Source organism: Rhineura floridana, chromosome 14 (assembly GCF_030035675.1).
Source record: "Rhineura floridana isolate rRhiFlo1 chromosome 14, rRhiFlo1.hap2, whole genome shotgun sequence".
NCBI classification, from domain to species: domain Eukaryota; kingdom Metazoa; phylum Chordata; class Lepidosauria; order Squamata; family Rhineuridae; genus Rhineura; species Rhineura floridana.
Genome location: NC_084493.1, coordinates 18,746,966 through 18,763,870, shown reverse-complemented (window position 1 = coordinate 18,763,870; position 16,905 = coordinate 18,746,966). Strand labels below are relative to the sequence as shown.

The 16,905-nt window shown below is 45.0% G+C and overlaps 1 protein-coding gene and 1 long non-coding RNA gene across 5 annotated transcripts in view; one reads left to right on the top strand and one right to left on the bottom strand.

Moving 5' to 3' along the window:
• Positions 1-16,905, top strand: part of AGBL1 (AGBL carboxypeptidase 1) — a 574,659-nt gene that overhangs the window by 358,097 nt on the left and 199,657 nt on the right. The window lies entirely within an intron of this gene.
• On the bottom strand, positions 9,179-16,466 carry LOC133369981 (uncharacterized). 2 transcript variants are annotated; one of them, XR_009759050.1, is made up of 3 exons: positions 16,318-16,466; positions 10,032-10,257; positions 9,179-9,615 (listed from the first exon to the last, which is right to left on the bottom strand). It is a non-coding gene; the product is annotated as an uncharacterized LOC133369981 (long non-coding RNA). The 2 variants fall into 2 exon arrangements; XR_009759051.1 differs by lacking the exon at positions 16,318-16,466 and adding an exon at positions 13,290-13,372.

Genomic DNA, 16,905 nt, shown 5'->3' with positions numbered 1-16,905 from the left:
GCAAGCCCTGGACCGCTGCCTGGACTCGGTGGTGGGGTGGATGAGGGTCAATAAACTGAGTCTGAATCTTAGCAAGATGGAGGCGCTGTGGGTTGGTGGTTCCTGAGTTCAGATAATTGGTCAACTGTCTGCTATGGATGGGGTCATACTCCCTCTGAAAGAGCAGGTCTGTAGTCTGGGGGTGTTCTTGTATCCATCTTTGTCGCTAGAGGCTCAGGTGACCTCAGTGGCTAGGAGTGCCTTTTACTAGCTTTGGCTGGTAAGACAGCTGCGGCCGTTTCTGGACTGGGATAGCCTGACCACTGTTGTCCACGCACTGGTAACCTCCAGGCTGGATTAACACGCTCTATGTGGGGCTGTTCTTGAGGTTGGTCTGGAAGCTGCAGCTGGTGCAAAATGCGGCAGTGAGACTGCTCACTGGGGCAGGGTATCGCCAACATGTCACCCAACTGCTGAAAGAATTGCACCTGCTGCCCATTTGCTACCGGGCCAAGTTCAAGGTTCTAGTTTTGGTGTACAAAGCCCTATACAGCTTGGGATGAGGATACCTGAAAGATCGTCTTATCCCTTATTTATTTATATTTATTTATTTATTGAATTTTTATACCGCCCCACTAGCATAGCTCTCTGGACGGTGTACAACAAATATAATAAATACAATAGAATCACATAGAACAATACAAAAAATATAAGTGCAAATCCATAATCTAAAACCAATTAAAACATATTTAGGAAAAGCTAAAATGCCTGATAAAATAGGAAGGTTTTAACTTGGTGCCGAAAGGATAGCAATGTTGGCGCCAAGTGCACTTCTTCAGGAAGACTATTCCACAGTTCGGGGGCCACCACTGAGAAGGCCCTAGTTCTTGTTACCATCCTCCGAGCTTCTCTATGAGTCGGAACTCGGAGGAGGGCCTTCGATGTTGAGCGTAGTGTACGAGCAGGTTCATATCGGAGAGGCGTTCCAAAAGGTATTGTGGTCCCACACCATATAAGGCTTTATAGGTTAAAACCAACATTTTGAATCTGGCCCGGAAGCATAAAGGTAGCCAGTGCAAGCGGGCCAGAACAGGTGTTATGTGTTCAGACCGCCTGGTCCTCGTTATTAGTCTGGCCACCGCATTTTGCTCCAGCTGTAGCTTCCGAACCATCTTCAAAGGCAGCCCTACGTAGAGCGCATTGCAGTAGTCCAATCGAGAGGTTACCAGAGCATGAACAACTGAAGTGAGATCTTCTCTGTCCAGATAGGGACGTAGCTGGGCCACCAACCGAAGTTGGTAGAACGCATTCCGTGCCACCGAGGCTACTTGAGCCTCAAGTGACAGAGAAGGATCTAAAAGTATTCCCAGACTACGAACCCGTTCTTTCAGGGGGAGTGTAACCCCATCGAGAACAGGATGAGTATCCACCATCTGATCAGAGGAACCACCCACCATCAGCATCTCAGTCTTGTCTGCACTGAGCCTCAGTTTATTAGCTCTCATCCAGTCCATTATTGCAGCCAGGCAACGGTTCAGCACATTGACAGCCTCACCTGAAGAAGATGAAAAGGAGAAGTAGAGCTGCGTGTCATCAGCATACTGTTGACAATGCACTCCAAAACTCCTGATGACCGCACCAAGCGGCTTCATGTAGATGTTAAAAAGCATGGGAGACAGAACTGACTCCTGTGGGACTCCATATTGGAGGACCCACGGCGTCGAGCAATGTTCCCCAAGCACTACCTCCTGGAGACGACCCGTCAAGTAGGAGCAGAACCACTGCAAAGCAGTACCTCCAACACCCAACTCCACAAGCCTCTCCAGAAGGATACCATGGTCGATGGTATCAAAAGCCGCAGAGAGATCAAGAAGAATCAACAGAGTTACACTCCCTCTGTCTCTCTCCTGACATAGGTTATCATACAGGGCGACCAAGGCTGTCTCAGTGTCGAAACCGGGCCTAAAACCCGATTGAAATGGATCTACATAATCAGTTTCATCCAATAGCGCCTGGAGCTGGCTAGCAACCACTCGTTCCAAGATCTTGCCCAGGAATGGAACATTCGCTACTGGTCTGTAGCTATCAAGATTTTCAGGGTCCAGGGAAGGTTTTTTCAGAAGTGGTCTCACTACTGCCTCTTTCAGACAGCCAGAGACCACTCCCTCTCGTAAAGAGGCATTTATCACTTCCCTGGCCCAGGTAGCTGTTCCATCCCTGCTAGTTTTTATAAGCCAAGAGGGGCAAGGATCTAGTGCAGAAGTGGTTGCACGTAACTGTCCAAGCACCTTGTCCACGTCCTCGAGCTGAACCAACTGAAACTCATCCAACAAAACATGACAAGACTGTGCTCCGGACACCTCCTTCGGATCAACTGCTATAAACTGGGAGTCTAAGTCCCGGCGAATGCATAAGATCTTATTCTGGAAGTGCCCAGCAAACTCATTACAGCGGGCTACCAATGGTACTATTGTGTCCTTAGGGCCAGAATGAAGTAGCACTCGGACAGCTCTAAAAAGCTCCGCTGGGTGGGCAAGAGAAGACTTAATGGTGGCAGCAAAATATTGTCTTTTCGCCACCCTCACCGCTTCTAAATACAGTTTTGTAGAGGCACTTACCAGTGCATAATTGCATCCGTCGGGAGTTCGCCTCCACCACCGCTCAAGCCGTCTCCTATCTTGTTTCATCGCTCTCAGCTCTGGAGTATACCAAGGAGCTGTATGAGCTCTACACAGGAGAGGGCGCGCAGGAGCAATCATGTCAACAGCCCGAGCCATCTCCGTATTCCACAGTTCAACCAGGGCTTCGACAGGAGCGCCAGTCTTTTCAGCGGGAAAATCCCCCAGAGCCCTTTGAAAACCCTCAGGATTCATTAGTCTCCGGGGGCGGACCAATTTAATAGGTCCCCCACCCTTGCAGAGGGAAAAAGCCGCTGTGAGTCTGAACTTCAACAAGCGGTGATCTGTCCATGACAAAGGAAAAGATGTAAAATTTCCCACATCCAGATCGCCATCTCCATGTCCCGTAGCAAAAATAAGGTCTAGGGTATGCCCCGACACATGTGTTGGGCCATTAACATATTGGGACAGTCCCATGGTTGTCATGGAGGCCATGAAGTCCTGAGCCACCCCAGACAAAGTAGTCTCGGCATGGATGTTGACATCCCCCAGTACTAATATATATACCCAGTCAATCACTGCGCTCTGCATGTGAGGGCTTTCTGCAGATACCATCTTATCAGGAGGTCCGTTCTGCCTGTGGAATTCCCTCCCCTTAAATATTAGGCAGGTGCCGTCTCTGTTATCTTTTTGGCACCTATTGAAGACCTTCCTCTGTCAACAAGCCTTTTATGTTGAGACCTTATCCCAGTCTGTGTCTGTGTTGGAATTGCTTTTTAATATGTTTTTAAATCTTTTTTAAAAAAAACAATATGTTTTTAATCTTTTTTTTACAGTTGTCTTGAAAGCTTTTTAAATTTTTTTTGTAAAGATGTTTTGTTTTAATGTATTTTAAAGTTTGTTTTTATGATGTCTTAAAGTGTTTTTAGTGTTTTTGTTTGCTGCCCTGGGCTCCTGCTGGGATGAAGGGTGGGATATAAATCAAATAATAAATAAATACATAAATACATACATAAATAAATAAAAGATAACAGAAATGGCACCTGTCTAAGGAGAGGGAATTCCAAAGGGTAGGTGTCACAACACTGAAGGTCCACTTCCTATTTTGTGTGGAATGGACCTCCTGATAAGATGGCATCTGCAAGAGGCCCTCACCTGCAGAGTGCAGTGATCGGTTGGGTATATAAGAGGTAAAACAAACTTTAAGGGATCCTGATCCCAAGATGTATAGGGCTTTACAAATATAACACAGGTCACCATAGTCAGCATGATCAGGTGACCTGAGTTCCTTCTCAGTCTGCTCTGGAGCCGCTAACTGCTGATGGGCAAGTTCAGGACCTCGTCCCTCCCTTCTTTTGGCTACATCTCTTTAAAGACTTGAGCCAGACAGCCCTTCAAATAAAGGACTCCTTCAAACAAAGGGCTGTCCACTATAAAGTAGGACACATGACCACCTGACTGTACAATCCCATGCATGTCTATTCAGAAGTAAGTCCTGCTGAGTTCAGTGCAGCTTAATTCCAGGTAAGTGAGTATAGGATTGCACCCTGGGTCTGAAAGTGGACAGTCAACACTAGGAAAGGGAGGTGGTTCAATGTCAGAATGTAGGAGGAAGTTGGCTTGTGGAAAAGCTGCAAGGTCCTCACCTTGATGTTTGCTCTTGCCTCAAGAACCTGGGAAGGAGGCTAAGAAACTCAAGACCTGTGTTTCATGTCACATGACTCTGTGAGTTCAGGAAGTCTTTGCCTCCGAGAGTGAAAGGATTAGAGAGAGATACAGTGTTTAAATGAAAATAGCAAAGGAAGGTGATGCAGTTAATGATGAAGTTCAGATCTGATTAGCTCTGATACTGCTTTTCAGTAGGGGGAGAAAAAAATCACATTTCCACCATGACCTTTTAGCAAATGCAAAGCTGGGGGGGAAATCTGTCCTTTTCATCTCTTTTCCATTTGCAAGTAATTAGAAATGAACTACCGACTTGACTGTGCTGTTCTTTCCTGTAATGCAACACAAGGCTGTGCTACACCGTAGGTGTAGTTGGACATGCACCCCCATGTGCATCATTGTGTTCACATGCACTTTGAGATGCCTGTGCACTTGCTTGTAAAAAAAGTAAACAGAGGGCATGGCATAGCCCATGGACCAGTTAGACATCTGACCCTATTGTTCTTGTAAGGCTGGAGATGGGCAATGGCATTCAAGAGAGCATAAAATGGAAATGGACTGCCTTCAAGTCGATCCCGACTTATGGCGACCCTATGAATAGGGTTTTCATGGTAAGCGGTATTCAGAGGAGGTTTACCATTGCCTTCCTCTGAGGCTGAGAGGCAGTGAGTGGCCCAAGGTCACCCAGTGAACTTCATGGCTGTGTGGGGATTTGAACCCTGGTCTCCGAGGTTGTAGTCCAGCACCTTAACCACTACACCACACTGGCTGTCTCAATAGAGCATAATATTGTAATATCTATGGAAGAGCCATCCCTTGAGCCATTCCTGGATTCCAGAATACTCTGGGCCAGGCATAGGCTGGTCCACCGCAGGACTTACAGAGAATTCTGGAAGGAAGACTGTGAGCAAGGAAGGTACTCGGAAATAAACCTCTACATGCCACAACCATAGCCTTAGTCCAGGTTCTTATTTCTAAGAGTCCTAGGCCTCTGGACTCAACAAATAGTAATGACCATAATCATAATTCTATCACCCTAAAACTTCTTCAGCCTGAGGGCCACATTCGCTTTCAGGGCAACCTTCTGGGGGAACCACATGTCAGTGGTGGGCAGGACCAGAGGCAAAAGTGGGTGGAGCAATTAATGTCCATTCCACCTTTGTACAGTAGGCTAGTTTCTACACACACTCTCACACCCCTCTCTATTATCCATTCAGGCAAGCAAAAGCCATGATCTAAGTTGAAGGACACATTCCAGCCAGGCAAAAAGGAGGGCATGAAGCAGAGGCAGGGAGGGGGTGTGGCTGGGGCGGTCCAAAGGGCCCACAGAGAGAAGTCCTGGGCTTGAAGTTCCCCATCTCTGTCATAGAACCACTTAATATACCCCAGGACACTCAGTTGAGATCCTCATTCTGTCTTTAGGCAACAAGTTTTTTTTAAAGTCCTCTTCAGAAGGGCCTCTTATCAGGGTGTCCCTTGCAGTAATCTGAGATGTTCTGCTGCACGTATTTCTTTGTTGCTGATAAAATATTGCTGCTGCCTTCTGGTATGTGTGTTTTTATTCTTTCTTTATGATGTTTTATTGGTTGTTAATGTTTTAAATGATGGCCTGGAGCCTCGTCGGGAGGGTCCCATTAGGGATGGAAAGGCAGGATATCAATATTTTGCCAAAAAAAATATATAAACATTTTCATAGGCATAGATCTTTTTTTTAAAAAAACACAAGTATGCCTAAAAATAGAATAAAGTGTGTGAGGCTGATGCATTTTCTGTGAATGCATGAATCAACAAAGCGTACAAGTCAGAGTCAGGACTGGCTGCAGCTTCCTACTGAGGCAGGACCGTAACTTAGTGCATATTTTACATGCAGAAGTTCCTAGGTTTACTCCCTGCTATCTACAGCTGAAGAGGACCAGGTGATGGGAAAGACATCTGCCTGGGCACCTGGACAGCCTCTGCCAGTCAGCATAGATGATACCAGGCTAGATGTGATGAATGGCCTTCAGCCTCTAGACCAGAGATGGGGAACCTGTGTACCTCCAGATGTTGCTGGACTCCAGTGTTGGAGGAAGGACCTCAGCTCAGTGGTAGAGCATCTGCTTTGCATGCAGAATGTCCCAGGTTCAATCCTCAAATAGGACTGGGAGATAACCCTGCCTGAAATCCCGGAAAACCACTGCCAGTCTGTGTTGACAATACGGAGCTAGATGGACTCAGTATAAGGAAGTTTCCTAGGTTCCTAAATTCCAACTCCCACCAGCTCCAGATAGCATGATCAATGGTCTGGGATGATGGAGTCCAGGAACATCTGAAGGGCTTCAGGTTCTCCTACATCAAGGGTAGCCAAGGTGATACCCTCCAGATGTTGCTAGACTCCAACTCCCATCAGCCCCAGCCATCATGGCCAACTGACAGGGATGTTGGGCTTTGAGGTCCACAACATCTGGGCCACATTCACACCATACATTTATTCCACTATTATTCCATTTTAAACAGTCATGGCTTCCCTCAAAGAATTCTGGGAAGTGTAATTTATGAAGAGTGCTGAGAATTATTGGGAGACTGCTGTTACCCTCAGACAGCTACAATTCCCAGAGTTCTTTTGGAAGAGGGACTGACTGTTAAACCACTCTGGAAATTGTAGCTCTCTGAGAGCAATAAGAGTCTCCTAACAACTCTCAGCACCTTTCACAAACTACACTTCCCAGGATTCTTTGGGCGAAGCCAGGACTATTTAAAGTGGAATGATAGTGGAATAAATCTACAGTGTGAATATGACCCTAGAGAGCACCACATTGGCTATACAATGTTAGTTCCAGGAATAGGAACTGGGCTCCTGCTGGGAGGAAGGGTGGGATATAAATCAAATAATAAATAAATAAATAAAATAGCAGAGAGGTTACTTTGAAGTATCCACAGCTGTTACCCATCTTGCCAAATATCTTAATACACGTTCACAGAGGAGGAGAAGGAGTGGTGGTGACCCGTGTTTCCTTTTTGTTCAGACCCTGGAAGAGACTGGGTAAAAAAGGAGGTCCCAGACCAATTCTGTACTCAAATGCTTGATTTCTCTTTCCATTTAGTCCATTTTTGTTGTACTGATTTCCCTCCTTGCTAAAAATAAAATCAAATCCATGTTAATACTGAAGCAAATGCCCAGGAATTTGTGTGTGTGTGTGTGTGCCATCACTTTAGGATTTATTGCAGTCTGGCAACCATGGCATTTTCATGTGACTGGGCATAATCAATTCCCTTCCAAAAGGGGAGAAATTAGTGTTAGGCAGGAATATCGTACCCTTCTGTGGTATCTCTAATTAGCAGCCATAATTTGTGTTGGGCTAACAAATGCGACACCACCAGCCATAGACAGATTTTGTTGTGTCCAAATATGGACAATCTAGCTGAGGCACCATTTGTCATCCATTGAGGATATTTTAACATGGCCATATTAAGTCACATTGTATCCTAGTACCTCTTTATCCTTTTAATGTAAAAATTCACTTCGGCATAATTAGGGCTGAGCCAAAACCTGGGGGTTTTGGTGACTATTTTTGGTAGTGTCAAAACTTGTGCTGTGTCCAAAAGTTCACCTGTGTTCCCACCCAACAATTTTCCATCAATGAATGAGAAAAGAAATTGCATTTGAAAATTGTGAAAGAGAAGAGAAAATTGCAGTGAAATCCTCATGGGTGGGGTACAGAGTTTTTGATGTACTTACTTTACTATTGAGGGGGCTGAGAGGTGTTTTTGAGTATCCTTTCTTTCATTGCAGAAACCATTTCACCAGTGGTCTGCACTCTGTAACCTTCCTGGATGCCTGCACTTCAATCGAAGCCCAGGGGAAGGCATCATGAAGTCAATCCTCTTGTGGTACTTTTTCAGATCAGGAACTGTGGGTAGCCAGGAAGACTGCAGAGTTCTGGAGAAAAGTTTTTATGGGAAAAGTGGTAGCTCAGTGGGAGAGCATCTTTTCGCCTGTAGAAGGTCTCAAGTTCAATCCATGGCATCTCCAGGTAGGGCTGTGAATGTTCCCTCTCTAAAATCATGAAGAGCCACTGCCAGTCAGTACTGAGCTAGATAGACTAATAGTCTGACTCAGTACAGGGCAGCTCTCTATGTTCCCATGTGTTACTGGAAAGGAAAACACGTACATTGCCTTGACCAGTCCTAGTGATAATCTTGAAACTCCACAGGAAATCCTCAAGTGCCTTGAGAATGAGGCAGAAAAATGGCCTCTTCTTGAGAGACCAAGAAAACCTTCAAGAAACTGGAAGATAGGTTTCTTAGATATGTTGTCAGTGTTTGCAAAAAGGCCTACATTGCCCTCCTTTGCTATCAGTCTCCACTGTTTTCACTTGCCCTATGCCACTCTTGTTTTGCATCCCACTCTTCCTCCAAACAGCTCAATTGCTTCCTTTCCCCTATCCTTATCCTAACAACAGTTTATGGGCTATTTTAGCCTGAGGGAAGGTGATCAGCCCAAGTGAACTGGACCTTCCCAGTCCAATGTCCAAGACCTGACCGAGTTGTAAAGATATGGGTGATGCCTAGTCCAGGTTTATACGGAGACGTTGCTGAGGGTGACCCTGATTCAAGACAAACCCCATTGTCTTGGGGATTTTCCAGAAAGCCTCCTGTCTCTTGATTGGCTCAGCAATTTAAGTTGCCTCATTAGATTTATTAATGCTTGACCCAATGTTTGTGAGAAATCAGAGATCTTCACAAGCTCTGGTCTGTGTGATTATCCTCTCTTGACCATTATATGTGCCAGAATTATATTCCCTGGAATAAGGATACCTGGAATTGAACAGCTTGGTTTAAAATAATCTGCTTCTAAATTTCACATGGTTGTCTTCCTCCCTTGAAGTAAAAATACAACAATAGCAGCAAAACAACAATTACAATTTTTTAAAAAACAACAACAGCAATTGCTACCCTTTCTTGACATCCAAAATCAGTGGTCGCATTTTGCCTAATGGTAGGAACAGTCCTCAGTATTGGATACATGGGGTATGTGCAGTTCCCCTCTGGACGAATCTATCTTCTCTCAATCTGAGAACAGAATATACATCCCCCTGAAGGGAACAAGATCCAGATGTCTGTGAATAAGAAGAAGCACAAATGCTAACTGCGCTTCCTGTCTGCTGCTTCCTTTGAAAGTGTTTGTTGGAGCTCTTAGCTTGTCATGTTACTCTCCATGACATGTGGGCTGTTCCATCCTAGTAAATGTGTTGACACATTGCTCTTGTATCAAGAATCATGACTCTCAATTGAATTCTATTTCCTTTCTTCCACCTTCCATCCATACATTGCCACCAACATCCTTGCAGTTCCTTCACCAGCTTATCAGAATCTGTGAAACCAAAATAGCTTTCAGTCTGTCAATCACGGAAGTATCTGGGCTTAAAGCTTTCCAGGAACCTCTCAGTCCTGTGGCATTGGGGCACACTGTTAAAAAAATGAGCAGAATGGCAGCTCTTGGAGAATGGATGAACAGACTCCAAACTTTGATTAGATGCATGAACATCAGAAAAGCCTTGCTGAATCAAGGCAGTGGCATATCTTGTCCAGCATCCTGTTCTCACAGTGGCCAGCCAGATGCCCATGGGAAGCCCACAAGCAGGACATTAGTGTAATTGCACTCTTCTGCTCATGGCTCACAGCAGCTAATTAACATGCACTTAGCTACTGAGCTAAGTTCAAAGTGTTGGTACTGGCATAGAAAGCCCTATACAGGTTGGGACCAGGATACCAAAAATATTGTCTTACCTCTTATGTGCCTAGTTGATCACTTTGCTCTGCAGGAGAAGGCCTCCTGCAGATACCATCCCATCAGGAGGTTTATTCTGTGGAAGGCCTTTAGTGTGGTGGTCCCTGCTCTTTGGAACTCCCTCTTGGTACACATCAGACAGGGACCATCTCTCTAGTCTATTGGCAGCCATTTGGAGATCTTCCTTTTTCGACGAGCCTTTTAAGTGGAGATCTTAATCCCAATCTATATGAAAATGTTTTGAACATACGAAATTATTTTAATTGTTTTTAAATATGGAATTGTTTTAATGATTTTAGTGTGAAATCGCATCTATATATTTCTATGGGAAGTGATTAAAATGGAATCAAATAATAATTAAAAACATTGTTCAGGTACGTCTTGCATTCTTATGACTAGGTCTTCCTTACATAGTTTTGCTCAATCCTACAATGAGTGGCAGAATTTGTATCAGAAGTCCATGGCAGCCACTATCTCCTTCCTCACAATAACCCTTATGATGTAATTTAAGAGGGAATCCCATAGGAGGAAATTGCAGCTGCCCCTGGGGGTGCCAATAGAAGCTCTTCTGTCACCAGCAACAAAACTTCCTGGGGGGGTGGGAATTGCTTCTTTTCTCAATAAGACCTCCAAAATTACTAAAGTCACACAAAAAAATGGTCCCCAAATTTCCTCCCTTTGAATATGCAAGTGCCAGGGGCTTTTGATGGCTGAGCATGCCCAGGTCTGACTAGGAATGATTTCAGACTTTTGTGGACCTCCATGAGTCTCACTTAGCAAACCTGATGTGTGTGTGTGCGCACACACAGGAGGTATCAGCTGCTCCTTACAATCAGTCCTCAAAAACTTGACACCTTTGACATCTGTCTAGCAGAGACTTTGATGTACACTGTTCTGTTCCCCTAAGGCCAGTGTTTCAGAGGCCGCCCAAACTCATTTTCAGAATCAGAGAGGCTCTGCTCCACAAGGTTCCATGTCAATTTGCCAGTGCTGGAATGCAAGGATGTGTGGGAGGAAGAGGAAAGAGGGAAAAGAACCCCAAAGTGCAGCGGTTCAGCCAGAATCCTTTTTTTAGGTCACTGCATGAGTGCAAATCTAAGAGTAGGCTGTTATGCATGGGCAGAGGTGAACAAGATGTACTTTGCATTTTTCTCACCAGATACAGTTCTACTTTGTAGCATTTTTTTCAGGATCTCTCTCTCTCTCCCTCTCTCTCTGTCTCCCTCTGTCTGTCTGTCTTTTCTTTCCTGCCTCAGCTAAGAGCATTCCTCTAGCTCTCTGGAGAATGTGGTTCCTCTTGCCTATTTTAGAGTGTATTTTAGCAGATTACAGAAGCGGGTGATGCTAATCATAACTATCGTTTTGCTATTATCACTTATCCTCCCTCCCTTCCCTTTGACACATTCTTTCACACCGTCAGGTCCAATCCGCACCAGGAGCTGGAGCGTATTACCCTGACGCAAGGCCTTGTGGGTAATCCCGCGCAAATGGCTCTTCGGGGAGAGCTGTGCTGCATTATGTTTCTTGTGCAAAAAAGGATTGAGAAAAAGAAGATGCAAAAACAAGCAGGAAAAAGCCCCCTCCAAAACTGTTTGTTTCTGTGGAATTCAAAGCAGGTGCCACAGGCAATGGTTTAAAACATTTGACATTCAAAACGGTGCTCGGCACTTCTGGCTTCTGCTTGCCCTCAGTGGATTGGTCCCTTTAAAGAAGGAGCTACATGTGAGAGGCTTTGCGTACGCCTGTGATATTTCGCTTGAAAATGTCACTATTTTAACAATAACAGAAAGAGGGAGGAGGAAACAGTAGGGCACAAAATGTGCCTGCTGATGGTTTTGCAGACACTTCTGTACAAATCTCTGTGGGAAACACGGGTTGTGCTTGACTCAGAGAGCAGCTGACACTTCTTAAAGTGGCAGATAGGAACTGCCACATGTCACAGAGAGCCTGTTCTATGTTTCTCTGTGGTTCCATTTATCTGTATTAACAAAGGATCCTCCGAAGCCTATTTATTTATTTATTGCATTTGCATACCGCCCCATAACCGAAGCTCTCTGGGCCGTTTACAACAATTAAAAACATTAAAAACAAATATACAAATTTAAAAACACATTCTTAAAAGGCATTTATTTGCATCCACTTTAAGATTTGCATCTTAAAGTGCGCTGATCCTGGATGCCTTGAGACCATAGAAGCAAGGATCATATGGCCAGGGGCAGAGTAAGAAGGGAGGGCCACAGCTCAGAGGGACAGCATATGCCTTGCGTGCAGAAGGTCCCAAGGTCAATCCCCAGCATCACCAGGTAGGGCTGGGAGAGGGTCCTGCCTCAAACCCTGGAGAGCTGCTGCCAGTCAGTGTAGACAATATTGAGTTAGATGGATCAATGGGTCTGACTCGGTATCAGGGCTGGTGCCAGGCTGCTGTGGGCCCTTGGGCAGCAGACTGCTGTGGGGCTCCCTGTGTGCATGCTCATGCATGTGCTTTAATGTTTCTGGCCATGCATTATTATGTGCTTTAATATTCCTGGCCATGCTACTCTTTGCCGCACCAGCACACATGCCTGCCATCACCCAAGATGGTGGTGGGGATATCAAGATGCCTCTGCCACCATCTTGGGTGATGGCAGACGTGTGCTGATGCGTTGACATCCCCACCACTATCTTGGGTGATGGCAGGCATGCGGCGATGCAAGAGGTGGCACGGCTGGGAGTATTTAAGTGTATGCCAGCTGTGCATGTGTGCAGAGATGGTGTCACCTGGGAGAGTGGAACTCCCGCTCTGCGATTCCCACCACTGTCTGGCCACACTCTGTAACCTGATGCTGACAGGGATCCCAGTCGCAGGGGCCCCTGACCACTGCAGGGGCCCTTAGCCAGTGCCCAACCTAGCCACCCATTGGCACCAGGCCTGCTCAGTATAAAGCAGGCTCCAATGTTCCTACATACCCTTCCCTATGGCAAGAAGAAAATCAGCCCAGTCCCAGCCATTAGCCCAGTGGTGGAGAATCTTACACCTGGAGGGCCAAATGCAGCCCTCCAGGCCTCTCTATCTGGCCCTCAGAACTCTCCTCAGGCCACAGCTCCTCTTCTCACCTCTTCCTGGACCTGCTTGGTGCCCTGACTTTTTTTTTTCCTGGCTGGAATATCTTTGAATTCCGGTAATTCCTTTTGCTTTTTCTGGATGGTAGAGAGGTGTGTGTGTGTTTATAGAAAGTAGCTTACCATACAAAGGTAAAATGACATACATTACTGCTTACTTTTGCCCCTGCAATGCCCACCACTGGCATGTGGCCCTCAGAAGGTTGTCCAGAAGGTAATGTGGCCCTTGGGTTGAAAACCTTTAGAAGACCACCACATTGGCTGCCCCTGGGCTATAGACTGTTCAACTTAGGGTCGCCAGGTTCAGGGCCTGAGACTGATCCTGTATCTTTAGGAGAAGAGAAAGGCAGCCAAGTGCAGGTGTTGTTGCAACCCTGTAATGGGAAAAACCACAAGGTGGAATTCTCCCTTCCCCCTGCACCACTTTTAAAGATACAGAAGACCTCTTGGCCCAGCCTCCAAGAGGTTTTTTTTAAAAAAACACAAACTGGTGCAGAAATGTGGGGAATGGAACTTAACATTGAACAATTAAGAAACTGAGAGAAATGGAAATGGACAGATTCTCCCTGACCAGGATATTTGGAATAAAAATTTGGCAGCCAAGGAAGATGTCAGAAAAGAAAGCAAAAGTGGGTTTTTTTTCTGGAAGAGGGGAGCATCATGGTTCAATGGGGATTCCTAAGTAATCTGACTGTAAACATTCTTGGTAGCAAATTCACAGATCATCAGAACTAGGAGGGTGTCAAAGAGAGTCAACCTACTGTCTCTTTTTCCAGTTCATTAGGCATGTCCAACTGGTCCTCTGAGACCCTATTCTTGGCTTGTCATTCCAAGGCTTTTTGTCTTTGTAGATTAATGTTGCATAAGATACTGATCTGGAAGACTGATTTCAGAATAATGTTTATCCTCCAATGAGACAGCACTGAAAAAAGGTTCCAGTAAAGAAATATACAACAAAGGAAAACTAGAAACATAAGAAACTGCTTTACACAGAGTCAGACCATTGATCCATCTAGCTCAGTATTGTCTACACTGACTGGCAGCAGCTTTCCAGGAATTCAGACAGGGGACTATTCCTACTCAAATTCCAGTGACTTTGTATATAACACATAGCTGAGTGAGGATTTGAACCCTGGTCTTCCAGTTTAACACTCTAACTCGGGGTGGGGGACATTCCCCCCCCAGATATTGCTGAACTGTTACTCCCATCCTCCCTGGTCCTTGGCCACACTTGTTGGGGTTGATGGGAGTTCTAGTTCAGCAACATCTGGAGGGCCCAATGTTCCCAACCTTGCTCTAACCACTCCACCACGCTCATTCTTTTACCATTTAAAAACAAAACAAATGAAGATCAGTGCCATTTGGAATTTGGCCCTTTGAGGGGCCCTTTATCTATGCTTGTGATATTTACTTTGTCCATTCAAAACGCATGTTGCTAGGCCACTTATTCATCAATGTCTACTCAAGCACATGGGGCTTACAGGACAAACAAAGCCATGCAATTGTTACCCTGGATATCCCATGGCATGCAGAAGCTTGTGCTGCTGCTTTGTAACACAACACAAACTCAAGAGGACTCTTCATCGAATTAAAAGGGGAGGAAGAATAAACCCCACTCAAACATGACCCACAATTAACCAGTGAATATTATTAAAACAAATAACACAGTCAGGTTTCACTGAAAGGATTAGAGCTTTGCATTAAGTACAAAATCGGATCTTTGCATCATTTAGGCAGCTTTAGATTGCAGAGGCCATAAAGCTCCTTACTGTTCACTCCTATGGTGTACTATTACCAAGCTTGAATTCACATAACATATATTGGAGTAATCTAGCTTGGTACCATGTACTGGGTGAGGACTGTAGAGTTCAGCGCCCGTCGCTTCATGTTAGGGAGGACTGTCTCAAGACTTTTTGCAGCCTGCAGAGAAGAACTAGATGGTACCCCCCCACACACACAATTCCACATCCAGAATCTGGCTGGACTGGCAATTTAATGCTATTTCAGCATGGAACATAAGAACATAGGAAGAGCCTGATGGATCAAGCAAAATGGGGTCCATCTAGTCTAGCATCCTGTACTCACAATGGCCCACTAGATTCCTGCGGGAAGCCCACAAGCAGGACTGGAGCGCAACAGCACTGTCCCCTCCTGCAGTTTCCAGCAACCAGTATTCAGAAGCATATTGCCTCTGACAGTGGAGTAGAACATAGCCATCAGGATTAGTAGCCAATTATAGCCTTATCCTGCATGAATTTGTCTAAACCTGGTAATAGGACATCTTGCATTGCACTAGAGCACCAGAGAGTAACTTAGGAAGCGCCGACTGGCTGAGATAATTCAGCAATAATGGTTGGGAGACTAGGGCCACATTCACACCATACATTTTGTCTGCTGTTATTCCACTTTAAACCGTCATGGCTTTCCCCAAAGAACCCTGGGAAGTATAGTTAGTAAAGGGTGCTGAGAATTGTTAGGACACTCCTATTCTCCTCACAGAGCTACCATTGTCAAAGCGGTTTAACAGTCAGCCTCTCTTCCCCAAGACCTCTGGGAATTGTAAATAATTGTAGCTCTAGGAAAGGAATAGGGGTCTCCTCAGGGTGAAGGGCAAATAAATGATGATGAAGAGGTAAGGACAAAGCCCCACACCACCAAACGTCTGAAGTGCCCTAAGAATGAGGCCGAAAAACAGAAGCTTCTTTTGCAGAGGAAAAACAAAACTTCCAAGAAGTTTGGCACAACACTAGGTGTGAGGGCACAAGAGCATCTGCTTTGCATGCAGAAAGTCCCAGGTTCAATCCCTGGGGAAAGTCCTCTGCACAAACCCCCAGAATGCCTCTGTCGGATAGTGTCAACAATGGGGAACTAGATGGGCCAGTGACCTCACTCAGGATAAGGCAGCTTCCTCTGCCCTTATTCTGTTTCTTTGAGAGGTAAACAATACTTATACCCACTACAACAGCACAGAAAAAAGAAAAACCCCAGGATCCACTGTGCCATAGCAACGTCCTCCCTTCAAAACACTAATCAGTCTGTGAGACTCAAGGCAGCCACAGGGCTGAAAGGTTTCCTGTGGTTTTATGATTCCTGAGGGCATTATTTGGTGATATGAAGAAACCTTTAAAAAAAGCCCCACAACCTATGAGCAGAAACATCATCATCATCATAAAAACTATAATATACCTGAGAAGCACCAAATCGTAATGTTCCTGCTCTGGTTCACAGCTCTGTGAGGGCCCCCACGTTACTTTGATAAACCTGACAGCTCAAGAGTAACAGCTGGAAACTCTTGGCTGGAAGATTATTTTTTAACACACTCTGTTCACTTCAAATAGAGACAAGCTTCTACTTTTCAGCTCGGTGAGATCATCAGACCACTCTTCCTTTTTTATTCTCTCCCTCTTCCCTAGGGATCAGGGAGAAATTTGATTCAGTTTCGCATTTAAAAGTGAACATACCTAATTTGCATTTTCCAAAACAATATGCGAACCGAAACACAGCCATCCTTTGAAATTTGCACATCTCTGAATTTTGCAATGCAGTTCTACAGCCAACTAATGTGAACTAAAGTGCATATACTACAGTAAACGGTGCGTAAAAATGCATGTATTAGTGAAAAGAACACAGAAAACTGCTTTACACCAGGGAAAACTGCTTTGCAAAAATGTATATTAGACAAAATTGCATACATAAATGTGTATATTATGAGAGATTTGCACTAAAATGCTGATGAATTTTCATGAGTACTTTAAAAACAAGAATTTGCAAACT